Here is a 15,898-nt window from a genome sequence, read left to right as displayed (position 1 = left end):
GGGCCCATGCCCTGTGAAGGAAAGGGGGCCACAGGGCAACTATGATTTGGGGCCCCAGTGGGAATATCTCTGAAATATGATTGTATTTGAAATTCAGGCAGGTGAAAGGTGGAAAGAGGAAAAACAGGCAAAATGAACAATTTCAACACTGGGCTAAATTTGATCTTAAATGAATAATTGATGCCTTCTTGTGCACCTCTATTAGAGTTACAACTACAGGTGACTGAGTGAACCTTTCAGAACAAACCCCACAACAGGCAAATCTCACCAGTTTTCATGTTCATAGGAACCCAAACTCATCCAGGTTTACTGAAATGTTTGCCAAGTTTATAAACCCTTTGAGCCAACTCAATTTCCAGTTTGGACTGGAAACTCAGAACAAAATTCAGGGCCCCAGTTGGTGTTTGGAGCCTAGAGAACCTGCAGTATTGGGGCTAGGTTATGAACCCACAAAAAGAATTTGTGAAACCATCTGTGAAGTGAAACAGCAAAGTTTCACCTGGCTCTAATTACAGCTCAACGCTATATAGTTCAGATATATTAACCCAAATGGAATTAAACGTTTCCCCTTGGAATCTGTTTCCAAGAGCTAGTATCCCCATTAGTGCACTGTTTGGGTCACTAGACCCAGGGGGACAGATCTTCATAAAAGGGAAACCTTCACATGTAGATCTCCTCCCTTCATCTACCACTTTACCCCAGCTCTGTACGCTGCGGAGACTTGCCTGCATAGTTTAGGATCCATGTTGGAGGAGAGGTAGAGCCTGGGCAGGCCCAGGAAAAGAGTGTGCAGGATGGAAACTGAGACCCAGAGGATGTGAATCATCATTCCTTTCCACTATAGCTATCAGCATTCACACCCTGTGGAAATTAGTCAACGTAACAAGGTATGCTGGCCCCCTAAGGGCAGACTCAGGCTCAGCACTATCTGTTACTGCCTGGGCCTAGAACCAGGGCATCATGTAATTTTCAAAGGGACTGATGGGAACAGTAGGCTAAGGGCCACACCTGATGGGAAGAGATAAGCAAGTTATAATAATGCTCCTGCCCTCAGAAAGGGGAATAGCCCTTGTTGTCAGCAGGGCAGGGGTCTCTGTGTTGGTCTCACTCTCCATTGAGGAGTCTGGAGAACCAATCCAGAACTGTGAAGAGGGGTCTATGATAGAGGGAGGGCATGAGCTTCCCTTTGGCACTCAGGTGTCACTTAAAGGTTATATAGTCATTCAAAAGGAATGAACCCCTGCAACCAAGAAGAGAACATTGCACAAATCCTAGAGATGAGAGTCCTAGAGAGGATGCAGGAAGACAAAGGACTTTGTGAACCTCAATATCTGAGAAGATTATCTAGACCCTAGAGAGGCTGTAGCCTAGGGAAAGTGATGGAGTGGTGTGGTATTTGGTTTGGACTTCTGTTACTCTAGAAGGGGGTTGACATTTCAATGTATGCGAAGTGGCACCTCGTGAAGAGAAGGTAAGCTACTTATAATAACGCAGCCTAGATGTGTACTGTCTTTTCTGTGAATTCCCCTTTGTACATCACAGGGGCAATTATAGGTGGGGGGGTGAGTCTCTGCCAGCAAGCCGATGAAAGGCCCACCAGAGGGCAGTGTCAGCGTGGAGGAGTTGGTTGTTATGGTGGATGTCCTTGGCCGCCTGGTGTTTTCAGAGCTTCTACAGACAGGAGTGAAAGGGTTGGGGGTGAATCTTCCCTTCCTGAAGGGACAATGTAGTGAAACGTCCTTGGGGGAATCCTTATGGAGATTTCCTTTCACAAAGCTTTCTCTTCCCATGTGTTTTTTCCAAAGCAGGCCAGGAGGAAATTCATTTAACAATTTGCATAGAATAATTAGTCCGTCTCCTGTCATTACCCCCAAGACCAATAAATAGCTATTTCATTATGGTCCATAAAGAGCTTTGTTTGCAACTACCCAGAATTTTGTTTATGATTCAGTGTTACTTTAAGAAGGAAGAGAAAGATGTTCCTTGAAAGGAAAGCTCAAATTTCCAAGGAGGGAAAACTGTTCATTTTAATATTTCTTTAATGAAACAGCAAAACATGGTAACAGCAACTAGGACCTATTTCAACTGGATTAAAAAAAAATTTTCCAGAACAAAATGACTGCAGTAAATAAGCTAATAAAATCTGCATATATAGTTCCAGGCAGTTATATCTTTTTGAACCTGTTAATTGACTTGCTCTAAGGAGAAGATGAACCTGATCTGTTTTTCTCTGCCCCCGAATCTGGACAGTAATTTCTCTGATACCATGTGTATAATGATCCATGATAAGACTTCACTGCCTTCAGCTACTCCACATACCATGGCTTTCAGTCAACAGCAAAGACAGAATGAAGGATATTCTTTCTGCTAGAGTCAAGTTTAGCCATGGTGATCCATGTATTCATGTCCCAGTCTTGCTTATTGTAATTCTCTGTACCTACGTATGAAACACTGACCTCAAAACCATTACAACCAGTTTAGAACTCAGCAGCCCGTCTGCTTATCAACACAGACTGCTGAGACCACATCACCAAAGTGTCCTGTTCTCCTCACCGGCACTCTGTCAAATTCAGTTTTTCAGTCTTCATCTTCATGGGGCTGGCTCAAGTAACTTGAGGGGCTGCCTCCCACTGTGTGGTCATGACCCTCCATGACTGTTACATTCTACTTTACCATGCAACTGTCAACCTCAAGAGTGAAACTTTTATTTGAAGGAGAAACCACTTTCTCAGCAACCTGCCTACAAATTTGGAGTTCCATCCTGGAAGAGATCAGGATGGCCACAAATCTTAGAGCCTTTGGAGCAAAATATAAACCCCACTTGTTGATGTAGCTACAATAAAACCAGTAGAAAGCACCATCAGCAACAGAAAGATTCAGTCTCTGCTCACTAAAGATGAGGGAGGGAGAGACAAATATTCTGGTTGAATACTCCATAGTTCTGGGAGAGACTCACTGAAGGCCATATAACAACTTAATCAATAGATTTAAAATGCTGTGGTGAAGGGAGGAGGAGAGACAAACAGACTCTTATCAGTTGAAATAAAGACTACTCTCCATGCAAGGCTCTAGTAATACCTTCTTAGATCCTCCCTGGAGCAACCACTGTGTGGGGACATGATCAAACACACATGAAGAGGTCTAATATTCTCTGTTCTAGGCCTAAACAAACTCTAGTCAGTATATTACACAAGAAATACTGAAAAATAGAGTTTCTTTTTGCACTGTGGCTGTCTAACTTGGAACACACTGGTTAGAGGAAATGGGAAGTTTACCTTAGGAGTGAAATTTTAAAATGTCCGCTTCAGTGAGTGGTCCTGCAAAAATGCATGAATGCCCAGTATACACAAAAGATCCTGCCTCTGTGTTTGAGAAATGGATAACTATAAGACAGATACTCATGAGTTTTACTGGTGTAATGGGTGCATGCAGATTTATGCAGCTGCACATGTCTGACCAAGTTCTGAAAACTGGATGATCAGTGATATGGAAGTCAATGATATGATTACAGTTTCCCCTGTCTGATACACTTGTACAGGTAGTATGGAAAGAGCTGATTTTTCTAAGACAAAGGGCGCCTACACCCAAAATTGCAGTGAAATAACAATGAGCGTTGTAATTCACATTGGTGCAAGTCTGTGTGAACACTTTTATTCGGAAAACTTGTATTTACAAACTTGAACTGAAGCACACAAACTGAAATTCAGTGCAAGTTTGTGTGTAGGCCAATCCTAAAACTTATTAAAGCTCTCTGCTGTATGATACTGATAACTCTCTTATGGTTTGTGTGGACATGAGGCAGGTATCTTATCCTGAAGATGTCTGTCTGTCATGAAAGCTTATATTTTAGACATTTAAGAAATGAATAAAATAACAATTGCAACAAAAGTATGGGCTACAGCAAAATTGTTTTTATACTCACCTTTTTTTTAAGGTGAGGGACACATATTTATTCTGCAGATCCTCCTAAAACATTTATTTGCCTGGTAGCCTGGTAAATACTCATTTTCCAAGAGTGAAAGGGTAAGTATATCACGTCATGGATTGGTATACCAGTAGCCCTGGAACAGTTTTCAGATTTCATACCATTTTAAAATCAGTAAGTATTGTCTCCTTTTTATACTTTCTTTTCCTGTCTCATTAAATCATCTCACCGACAGCTACCATACCTATAGACACTGAGCCACTTGTTCCCTGGGCTTGAATGAAGTATGGGAACAAAACACTGTTAGCTCTACAATATCAATATCTCTACATGCATGTTTCTGCCTTTATGTAAATTCCAGATTATGTCCACTTTATGTAGAATTATCTTCTATCCAATCCAGATTGTGCCATATGGGATTCCTGTGCATAACTAGGAAGGACAAATGCCTGTAGGAATCAGTCTAATGAAGGGTAGATACATGCAGTGCTGCCTATCAGTAGCCTTTCCCAGGAGATAAACATACCCAGTTGTGGATTTAGGATTTTACAACGAAGCTGCAGGGTTTGCGACTGAACGTAGGTGGGTGAGATTGTGTAGGTACACCTTGAAAATGTGCAAATATATGCAATAAGCATATTTTATTATCAAATTTGGGTACCAAGTTTTCTATAGTGTAATTTTATTTTTTTCCCTTCCCCCCCCACTTTCCCTTTCATCAGCCTCCTTTTTCCTCCTAGTATAATGGTGTGTGTATCCCTTTTACTTTCCTTTTTCTGCTATCTCTTTCTCCTTAGCCTGATTTTTCATATAAACTTAGATCCTTAGATCATTAATTCTGTAGTTTCTGCTTTCATCTTTTTCTTCAACACAATTTTTTCTTTTCTGTATATTTGTTCTTTCTTCCTTTTAACTTCTCCCATCTCTGTTAACTCTTCCTTCCTTCCTTCCTTCAGCCCTGTATTTCTTCTTTTCTCACCCACTTTCTTTCCCCACCTCCTACTCCTTCCCCTGTTCTCTTTCAGTCTCATCTTTCCCAGGCCCTCTCTCTACCCTCCATTTTCATAATTTCTGATTCTCCCATGTTCTTGCTAAATAGCTCCTCCTCCCTCACATTTTCACCATCTCCAATTGTTCTTATTTATCTTTGATTACGCCTTCCTCTGCCCATCTCTCTATCCTTTTCCTCTTTTTCTCCTCTGATGGCTCTCATTTTCTCCCTTTTCCATTTTCCCATTCCCTCTCTTCCTCCAGGCAAATTCCTCATCACAGGGGCATAGCTAGTCTTAAGCCTGGTTTACACTACCAGTTAAGTCGACTCAAGACAGCTTACATCAATTTAGTTATAGATGTGCCTATGTTAAATTTTGCTCCCACAAATGTAACTGTCCTACTCGGTCAAACTAATAGCACCACCTCCCTGAGTGGTATAGAGTCATGGATGATGTAGATAGGTTAATGCAGTGTCAGTGTAGACACTGTTACTTACATCAACTGTTACTGGCCTCCAGGAGCTGTCCCACAATACCCCACACGGACCTCTGCATTGATGCATGCACCGCCGACACAAGGAGTGCAGTATGCACATGTACAAGTGATGTAACAATGCTGGCAACGTAACTGTATGCCAGCGTAACTTAGTTCAACATAACTTTGTACTGTAGACATAGCCTTAGTGTTTCTGGCTGGACCAGCAGCAAATATTTTTTGCCAACCCACCAAAAGGCAACCAACTCCTAACCATCATGACTGCACCATGGGCAAAAAGCCAGCCTGTTACGGAGATGAATGCTTTGGAGATGCTCCCACTGTTTGTGTGAGGTTCTTGAGGTACTACCCCCAACTCTGCAGATTTATGCTGCACTGGGGGAACTCAGCATCTTGTGCTGGTTCTTCAGCAGATTTACCAATGTTATTTAACATTTTGCAAGCAATCATTGTCCAAATGAGTGAGGAGGATGTGGAGAGCATTAGACCTCCAATCTCTGGAGAATTGTGCATACTCTACAGAGTTTGTATATGTATATAGTACTTTACAAACATTAATTAATAGTCACAACCAGCCTGGCGGGAGATGGAGAATTATTGGAGGCTCTAGCCTGATTTACCTCTTTCTCCCTAACTCTCCAGTTGGAGTTCTCTCTTCAACTCCAATTGATATAACATTCTCCCTTTCACCTTTCTGGGGAAAGCACTCCCACCAGCATTACCTACATGCTTTAATGGGATTACATGGTTGTAAAGAATAACAGAATCTGGCCCAGAGTTCTTCTCCACCCTTGTGGTGTTCCCCTGCTGCTTATTCTTTGCTTTTCATCATGCTATTTTTTATTGGTTCCCCTCACCCATACTTCCCAGCCACTCTGTAGTGTCCATCCCTCACTACTCCATTGATACGTTCTCTCCAAAATGTGGGCAGTGAGCAGCTCTTGAGAGATCATGAATCCAGTAAGTTTCACTTCCTGCCTGGGCTCAGAATGAAACAGAGCATTGGGGAACAACCCCAAGCAAAACACACCCCATCTCTCCAAAAAAACCCACCAAAACCAAACACTGTTGTTATTTTATATCAATAGGGCCTATTCCAAGGCTATTGATTGATAAAATGTTACTAAGGATATATTTTCACAAATATATTGACATCTCCCACAACCCACCAAAATAGTTAGGATGGACTAGGCAGGAAGCTTTTATTTAAGGGCAGCTTAAATAGTTCTTTCCCTATGAAGAGCTAGCAGAAACCCCATGTATAGCCTCTGGCAAGCTACAGATCACCCCCAAAATCATCAGTTTCCCATGTGATAACTTTTGTCAGCACACTGTCACTTCCTATACTGATATTTTCTTTACTTCTGTTACCAAATAATTATTTCAATATCTTGCATGACAATTTCATGAAATGTGGTTTGTGAACATCTGCAGTAGTGTACCACATCCCTACAGATTTTCATCTGTGAGATCTGATTGTCAGCTTGTATGAGTGACATAAACTAATCTGGAATGACACAGAAGCATGAGTGAGTAAAGACCAAGATTTTTTTTTTCATTATATGAATAAAATTGGCCTAAATCTCAAGTTAACTTTGGAGCTCTCTAAATTCCTTAGGCTCTCACAGTCTGTGCAGGCTTGCAAATGCTTATAGTGAGTTTTCCAAAGAAATGTCGTAATCCTGTCATTGTCACTCCCATTATCAAGGCCCATACCTTTTCTCAGTTACAGTTTGTCCACTCACTTATCCACCATGGATTTTGGTAATAAAATAGATTGCTGTCTAGCTCTATCTTCATGAAGCTAAAATCTATAATGAAGAATGCTGCATGCTCTTCCATGTTCATTTTGACATCAGCATTGGGTAGCTACAGAATTTAAATTAAATTTAAAAAAATGGCATAGTAAAACTGCAGCAATTTGTTTTCTTGCCACGATTCCCACATGCTACCTTACGTCTTTCTGCTCCACACACCTAAACATGCAGTATAAATTGTTTCCATTCTAAGAAGGTTTTTCTTGGGAGGCACAGATTTTTTTGTATATATATTAATACGACACACATAATAACTATCAGAACTTAAAGTAGCCTTCAGATGATCTGAGAACCAGAATACACAGTTTTATATCAGAGATAAAACTATAATACAGAGCCCTTCCATAACAAAGCAGTTATACATTACAGTATAAAGAATAAGTGACCTCATTAAGATGATTTGGCATGGGAATAAGGGACCATTTGGTAATCGTCTCTTAAATATAAGTGGTTGGTGATTAGCACTGATCAAATACCTATTTTTGCAAAATATTTCAAAGTTATTTTCCTTTCAAGATGTTTGAAACAGACCCCTTTTCAGAAGATGTGGATAAACTGGGGAGAGTCCAGAGGAGAGCAACAGAAATAAGAGGTTTAGAAAACAAGACCTATGAGGAAAGGTTAAAAGCATTGGGCAGAAAAGGGAAGACTGAAGTGAGACATTACAGTCTTCCAATATGAAAAGGCTGATATAAAGATGACGGATCAATTGTTCTTCATGTCCAGAGAGGGCAAGATGAAGTAACTAGCTTACTTTGCAGCAAGGGATATTTAGGTTAGATATTAGGAAAAAAACTAACTATAAAGATAGTTAAGACTTAGAACAAGTGACCTAGGGAGGTTCTGGAATCCTCATCACTGAGATTTTTAAGAATGGGTTAGACAAAAACCTGCCAAGGATGGCCTAGGTATACTTAATCCCACTTCAGTGCACGGGGGAGGAGGAGGAATGATTTTGAACCAGATGACCTTTTGAGGTCCATTTCAGGTCTAGATTTCTATGATTCTATTATTTTAACTTTTTTGTGTAATTTCTCTGGACCCCCCCCCCCATCTAATTTTTATTAACTACATCATCAAAATTGAAATTTTGGTAAATGAAAATGTCAATAACCATTTAGATAACAGCTCCTTTGAATTACTCATTCTTGCAAACTTTAGTTAAGAGAAGGTCTTGGTGGCAGTGATATTAGCTCAGAGTGAATGAACGTCAAATGGTAATGCCTGATTCACCTTATGTCTGACTTTACAAGGATAAGGTGGTGCAGCAGACTCGTTTCAAATTTCTCTTCAGAGGTTAGGTGCAGAGAAACACGTTCATGAACTTTTAACCTGTTGATATTTTTCCTGTGTCTGCATGCCCATCCTGGTGAGATCCTGCTCTATACATTTGATGTTCAAGGGGAGCTGGTCAAAAAACAGTAAAAATGTTGCCAACATTCCTTTTTTTCTTTCTTTTTTAAACTGGTTTATCATAACTGAAATTTTTCAAAATTTGAAACATTCTAATCAGCTCTAGATAAAGTGTCCCTGGGATTTTACTTTGCAAGCACACAAGCCCTTAGACTGTCCACACAACTTTGTTTCTTTGATGCCAATGCACTGGGCAATGCTGTTTCAAACAAGGTCATATGTCAATGGATCTCTGATAGCATTTCACATTGTTATGACCTGGCCTACTAAATACTAGAAAGCCATATCAAGGCTCATTTAAGGCAAGGCTGCTATTTCTGCCTGCCTCAAGATGTTTCCATCACAAAAATCTGAAAAGCAGCTACATGGGTCTCTCTCCATAAGTTTATGAGGCATTATTATTGCTTGGGTTCAACCTTTGGGATAGAATCCAGTCTCAAACTCTCTGTGCTCTAGAACTTATTTCCAAGGTAAGGGAGGCAAACTCTCCCAACCACACAGTGTAGTTTTGTTTTATTTTGGGATGGTCTTTATTTTCAGTAGCCAATTTCCCCCTCCTATAGCTGTGAGCTTACTCTATAGACTTTGTGTTGCTCCTGATATTGAGCTTGAGATCCAGTGGTATCTTTATATGATGGAGAGAAACAAAGAAACCCAAACCTTCTTGTTCACACGGTTGACATTGGCCATGTTGTTGCTGTTCATTATAGCAGTGCTTTCCTTTTGTGTCATTCTTCAAGCTTTTTTACTCTCCGATAGTGAGAATCCTGCATAGATGGAATCTTAAGAGACAGGGAAATTACTTATCTGTAATTCTGCTTCAATAAGCATGTTATTTGCCTGAGTCTCAATTACTTCTCTCCTCTTTTTGAGGTGCTTTCCTCTTGCACCCTGTTTTTCATTTTACGCAGTGGCACAGTTTTGAATCTGATGTTGATCATTCTGAATTGGCTTTCTTTCTAGAGGCTTCTCTTACAATTCAACTGAAGCAACATATTGGAATGTTCAGGGACAGCATTTATCATGCAAATGCGGTGTGTCACAACAGCCAGCAGTGGGCATGGCTCAAATCCTACCTTCCCTTCCTTGCCCTTAAGGGTTGTGAAACTTTTAACAGCTAAAGAGCTAGAGGAGTTCTGCCACTCTTGTGCTCAGGAGCTAAAATCTAGCAGTGAGAATCCTACTAGATGGTATCTTCACAGAAGAACTGCAAATTTAGTAATTTTCCCCTTCCCTGGACCAATCTGAACCTTAAAACAGGCTCTGGGTTTGCTTAAAATCAGGGGCTGGACTGAGATTCAGTATGGTTGATATTCAGTTCCCCCAATCGTAATTTTTCACATTGTCAGGGCTAAATATGGCTCTAATTTTATATCCTGTCCAATCCTTTGAAATCCAAGGGACTGTGTGGAGTGTAAGTCAGCTCTGATTTTGGATCCAGTACCTTTTTGTATCCTAAAACACAATAACCTGCACAGGAAAACAAAATACTAATAACAACCTCTACAGTAAAGCTTCAGCATAGCAGGCTAAAGCAACACCAATTCTAGATGCATCATTTTCATCCTTGCCTTGACAGCAGTAAGGAATGCCTTCCAGTGCCAAAGTATGGCAGGGCTGTAACTCACAAAGCATAACGTTTTCAAACCTTGAAAAAAACAGTTTAGATTTGTGTCAACCTCAAGTTTTTATTTCTTCACTGAGTTGAGCGTTCTCAATTAGATTACCCAACTAGCCTTCCACTGCAACTTATTATTACATACCTTAATGGGACAACAATGAATCGATGCCTGTCATAATTTAGGACCCATAATCCAGTTACATAAAGCAGAACCTTATAATTTACAATTGTAATCAAGTGTTACCTCCAAGATTTTCAAAAGATGGGTGCCTAAAGTTAATAGTCTAAGGCCATATTTTGCTGCTAAGTAAGTGACCTAGGGTGAAATCCTGGCCCCACTGAAGCCATTGAGGGTTTTGCCATTGACTTCAATGGAACCAAGAGTTCACTCCTCCGCTTCAAAGAGGTAATAGCCCAGCAGCTCCCAGTGGCTTCTTTGGGAGTTCTTGGGTGCTCAGCACTATGGATAATCAGGCCGCTTATTCAGATGCTATGGATTCAGAAGCTAACATTATCTTGCGTATTTGAAAATCTTGACCTCGGCCTTTGGCTTGCTTCTCAGCCTGCTGAGTCTTGATCAAAGTTCTGTATCAGTTGATGTTTCTGTAGTTCAGATCTCAGCCAACCCTTTAATACATCCCTAGTGTTCCTTCTAAACAAATCAGACGTTTCCTGAGGAGCCAAATCCTTCCATCTGGAAGGCATAAGGAGAAAGGGGTCCCGATCCTCAAAGGTATTAAGGTGCTTAACTCCATTGAAGTATGAGAATTAGGTTCCTGAATACCATTGAGGGTCTGGTCCATAGTTCGTATCTTCCAATAAGCTGAAGACATGTCACTGAATCATTTGGCGACCAATTTGTGATATATCATAGGATGAGTTAGGAGAATATGGAATAAAACTCTACCTAAATAAGTTAAAGCAAAAATAATATCCATTAAACCAAAGTCCCTTCATAGGCCAATTCATATGACCCTCTGTCACAGAGTCCACTCACTGCAGTGGTACCTTCTCCTGGCTGGTCTTGGGTTTAGCTCTTTCCAGGTCTGAGGCCCTTCTCTGCTACTCGCTGCATGCCCTGCTGCCACTCTCTCTTTCCCTGTGGCCCCTCTCTCACTCCAGGCACTGCAGCCTCCTCTTCATGACTTGGCCCTCCAGCCAGGTCATGATCTATCTTTCCCCATTCCAGGTATCAAAGTCTACATTGGTGTATAGCAGATTTATTATACTAGTACCTGCTAGTGCCATTATAGTTAAGGTTGTGTCAGCTTCTCTTTACTGAACAACAGATTCTAATAGAATTAAAGGGTCAATTATGTGAAAGTAGATGAATAATACACTTTATATTTTTGATCTTTTGCATCACAATCCCTCTCAGTTTTCAGGGATTTAGAACGCATTCATAAAAACCCATTCTAGGCTGAAATTTGTCCTAACCCTAAGTATAAGGCTATTCACAATCAATTCAACCATCTTCTACTTGAGTATAAAAACAATTTTTAATAATTGTTTCCATTCATAACTAAGGTCCCATTCCTAATTCAGGGGTTTTACTCCTGCACATCACTATAATATCAAAGCTCCTGAAAAGAAGTGCTCTATATAGGCTTAGACCCATTAATTTCAATATCATTCTGAGTATAAGGCCAGCAGATCAAGGGAAGTGATCATTCCCCTCTATTCAGCATTGGTGATGCTTCATCTGGAGTACTATGTCCAGTTTTGGGCCTCACACTACAAGAAAGATGTGGAAAAATTGGAAAGTGTCCAGCAGAGGGCAACAAAAATGATTAGGGGCCTGGAGCACATGATTTATGAGAAGAGTCCGAAGGAACTGGGATTATTTAGTCTGCAGAAGAGAAGAATGAGGGGAGATTTGATAGCTGCTTTCAACTACCTGAAAGGGGGTTCCAAAGAGGATGAATCTAGACTGTTCTCAGTGGTAGCAGATGATTGAACAAGGAGTAATGGTCTCAAGTTTCAGTGGGGGAGGTTTAGGTTGGATATTAGGAAAAAACTTTTTCACTGGGAGGGTGGTGAAGCACTGGAATGGGTTACATAGGGAGGTGGTGGAATCTTCTTCCTTATAGGATTTAAGGTCAGGCTTGACAAAGCCCTGGCTGGGATGATTTAGTTGGAGATTGGTCCTGCTTGAGCAGGGGGTTGGACTAGATGACCTCCTGAGGTCCCTTCGAACCCTGATATTCTTTGATTCATTGTTGGGTTCTTAGATCAGCACAGTATCTGTTATGAGTTTCTCTAGAAGAGTTAATGCTAGCACGCCAGCCATCATTTTAAGCAGGCTTGCACTGATTGGTATGTTTGTGCCACAATCTTGCCAAATTTTTAAAAAAACAGCCTTTAAGACTGAACCCAGAATTTTGCACCAACAATTATTTGCACTCATAATGCTGCAAGTGCAATCAATTATGAATGCAAATAATAGAATGTAGAATGAATTACCCAATTATTCCTGCTAATGAAGGAGATGTCTTCATTCCATTATTTGTCATTTGCAAAATTGCAGGCAATAATAATTGTAGATACAAAATTGCAGGTGCAACTTCTGAGGCTGGGTTGAGGTATATTTGAAGTGTGTGTGTGTGTGTGTGTGTGAGAGAGAGAGAGAGAGAGAGAGAGAGAGATCACTCATAAAGAGTTTATAATCACTATGTTACCAAACTACAAATACAAGCCTCTGAAGTGTTTTGTATTTTCTTGCCTTATTTCTTTTGATCGTATTCAGAAATCAATATACATAGTATAAAAGAGTCAGCATGACGGATTCCTTAATATACCAGGAACAACTAAAATAAGCATGTATACAAATGGATAAGGTAGAGGTTGTAAGGGCTTTATTTACTAGCTCTTGAGATTTAAAAAGGGGCTAAACACTGCTTCCTCTTACTTTAAATTGAAGAATTGACTGACTCATTTTGCTTAACGCAATTTCACAATCCCAAATTATTTTACTTTGTGGAGCATATCCTGCTTACTCTATCCATATGAGTTAATCCTAGTGAAGTAAATGAGCAGGATTTGCCCCTATGTCTTTTCAATCAGGCAACAGTAAATGCCAATTGCCCTAGGGAAAAATATAGACTAATTAAAATGCTAATCTTTAGTAAACATTTAAATACTTGCATGAAAATTAAATCATTTTAGGTTGCCAATTTATGGCTATGTGCCCAGACATCATGAAAAATACAACTAATATTAACTACATCATCATCGGGGGTCTAATAGTACATCTTACATTAAACTGCTCTAGGTTGATATCAGCCCATCATGTTGAGTGCCAACTTGGCATGCCATATGCTTGACAGCTTCCAAGTAAAAGATAAGGATTATAAGAACTTTCAGGAGATTATTTAAAGACTTCAGGTTTGTAGTAAACAAATTGCAATTTGAGCTACAATTCTTTCATGTGATTGCCTGTATAAATAGCCTGAATTTGGAAGAACCACATGGTCTTTTCTGGACAAGCTTACAAAGCTTTCAAGTTACAAAGGTTGGGATTGGATCTCTCAGGGGAGCTGGTGGTGAAGTACAGAGTGTTCTACTTTTATTGGTTATATTGCAGCCAAATCCACAGTGATTTATAATTGTTTTCCTCCCATGGCTTTTCACAGACAGTAGCTACATTTATCTACCTAAGGTACTTATATGCCCCCATAACCATAGGATCTGAGCACTTCACAATCTTTAATGAATTTATCCTCACAACATCCCTGTGAGGTTGGGCATTCTGTTATCCCCATTTTACAGATGGGGAACTGAGGCACAGAGAGTCCAAGGTCTTGTCTGCATGGTGTGGGGTATGATTTGTAAAGCTCACTAATGATCTGCTTTCTGACTGTGCTGTGTAAACCCTACCGCTGTGCTCTAAAAGGTACCTATTTCATGTTGTCGTAGCCCTAAGAACTACATGCCAGCAAGGTCTGGGGGCAATTAGAGTGCAACATGTTAGAGCACTTTACAAATCACTTACCTCTTGTGTGCTTTGCTGGTAGCATATGGATAGGCTGTAAGTGAGTTGGCCAAGGTCACACAGGAAGTCAATGGTGGAGCAAGAAGTTGAACCCAGGTCTCTCCAGTCCCAGGATAGTGCATTGTCTTCAGCGGGGCCAGAATTGCACCCTTGGTGTCCTGATCATCTTCTCTGAACAATTTGCTAAAGTTAAGATCAGTATGCACCATTTCTTGAGCAATAGGAATTGTCAGAAGACAAAAGCTAGACAAAAAGAAAAGGAGGACTTGTGGCACCTTAGAGACTAACCAATTTATTTGAGCATGAGCTTTCGTGAGCTACAGCTCACTTCATCGGATGCATACCGTGGAAACTGCAGCAGACTTTATATACACACAGAGATCATGAAACAATACCTCCTCCCACCCCACTGTCCCACCTTATCCAGCACTTTGAGTTTGTGTGTGTGTGTGTGTCCCAGGGAAAAGGGCGGGGGGTGAGAAAGCCTGGATTTGTGCTGGACATGGCCCACCTTGATTACCATGCACATTGTAGGGAGAGTGGTCACTTTGGATGAGCTATTACCAGCAGGAGAGTGAGTTTGTGTGTGTATGGGGGTGGGGGGGGGGGTGAGAAAACCTGGATTTGTGCTGGAAATGGCCCACCTTGATTATCATGCACATTGTAGGGAGAGTGGTCACTTTGGATGAGCTATTACCAGCAGGATAGTGAGTTTGTGTGTGTGTTTTTTGGAGGGGGGTGAGAGAACCTGGATTTGTGCAGGAAATGGCCCAACTTGATTATCATGCACATTGTGTAGAGAGTTGTCACTTTGGATGGGCTATTACCAGCAGGAGAGTGAGTTTGTGTGGGGGGGGGTGGAGGGTGAGAAAGCCTGGATTTGTACTAGAAATGGCCCAACTTGATGATCACTTTAGATAAGCTATTACTAGCAGGACAGTGGGGTGGGAGGAGGTATTGTTTCATGATCTCTGTGTGTATATAAAGTCTGCTGCAGTTTCCACGGTATGCATCCAATGAAGTGAGCTGTAGCTCACGAAAGCTCATGCTCAAATAAATTGGTTAGTCTCTAAGGTGCCACAAGTACTCCTTTTCTTTTTGCAAATACAGACTAACACGGCTGTTACTCTAAAAGCTAGACAGCATACCATAAGGAAGAGCCAGGAATTCCTGCTATTGCCTTTAAGCATACAATTTTCTATTGGACTGTGATTTCTTTCATATCTGTTTTTTTAAAAAAATACATCCTGGCAATCCATGGCAGAAAGCAGTATGATACAGTACACAAATGTTTGTGATTCAAAGCTGTTGTGGGCAATCAAGTTAACATCATTCATTTTAGAAGAGAGTAGTTATAAAATTACCCATTTTTTAAAATCTACCCATTGTCAAACCGATTAGTTCCACTTTTTCTGTCTACTGGGTAAATGCTTTGCGTTGTTAAAACACATACCGTATTGGCTCAATACACACAGCTTCTCCAGATTGTTGGGTAGAGTACACAATTCAGACATGATGTCCCATTTTTTTTTTCCTTTTTATTCACAATAGCATCAGTGAGGATGGAGTGTCAGTTTGAACTGTAAGTTTCTGGAGATTTCTCTATTTCTGTCACAACCGTAACATTATTTAAACACAGTGCA

Source organism: Eretmochelys imbricata, chromosome 5, assembly GCF_965152235.1.
Source record: "Eretmochelys imbricata isolate rEreImb1 chromosome 5, rEreImb1.hap1, whole genome shotgun sequence".
NCBI lineage: Eukaryota > Metazoa > Chordata > Testudines > Cheloniidae > Eretmochelys > Eretmochelys imbricata.
The sequence above is the reverse complement of the archived record's forward strand: the minus strand, read 5'-3'. Positions refer to the sequence as shown.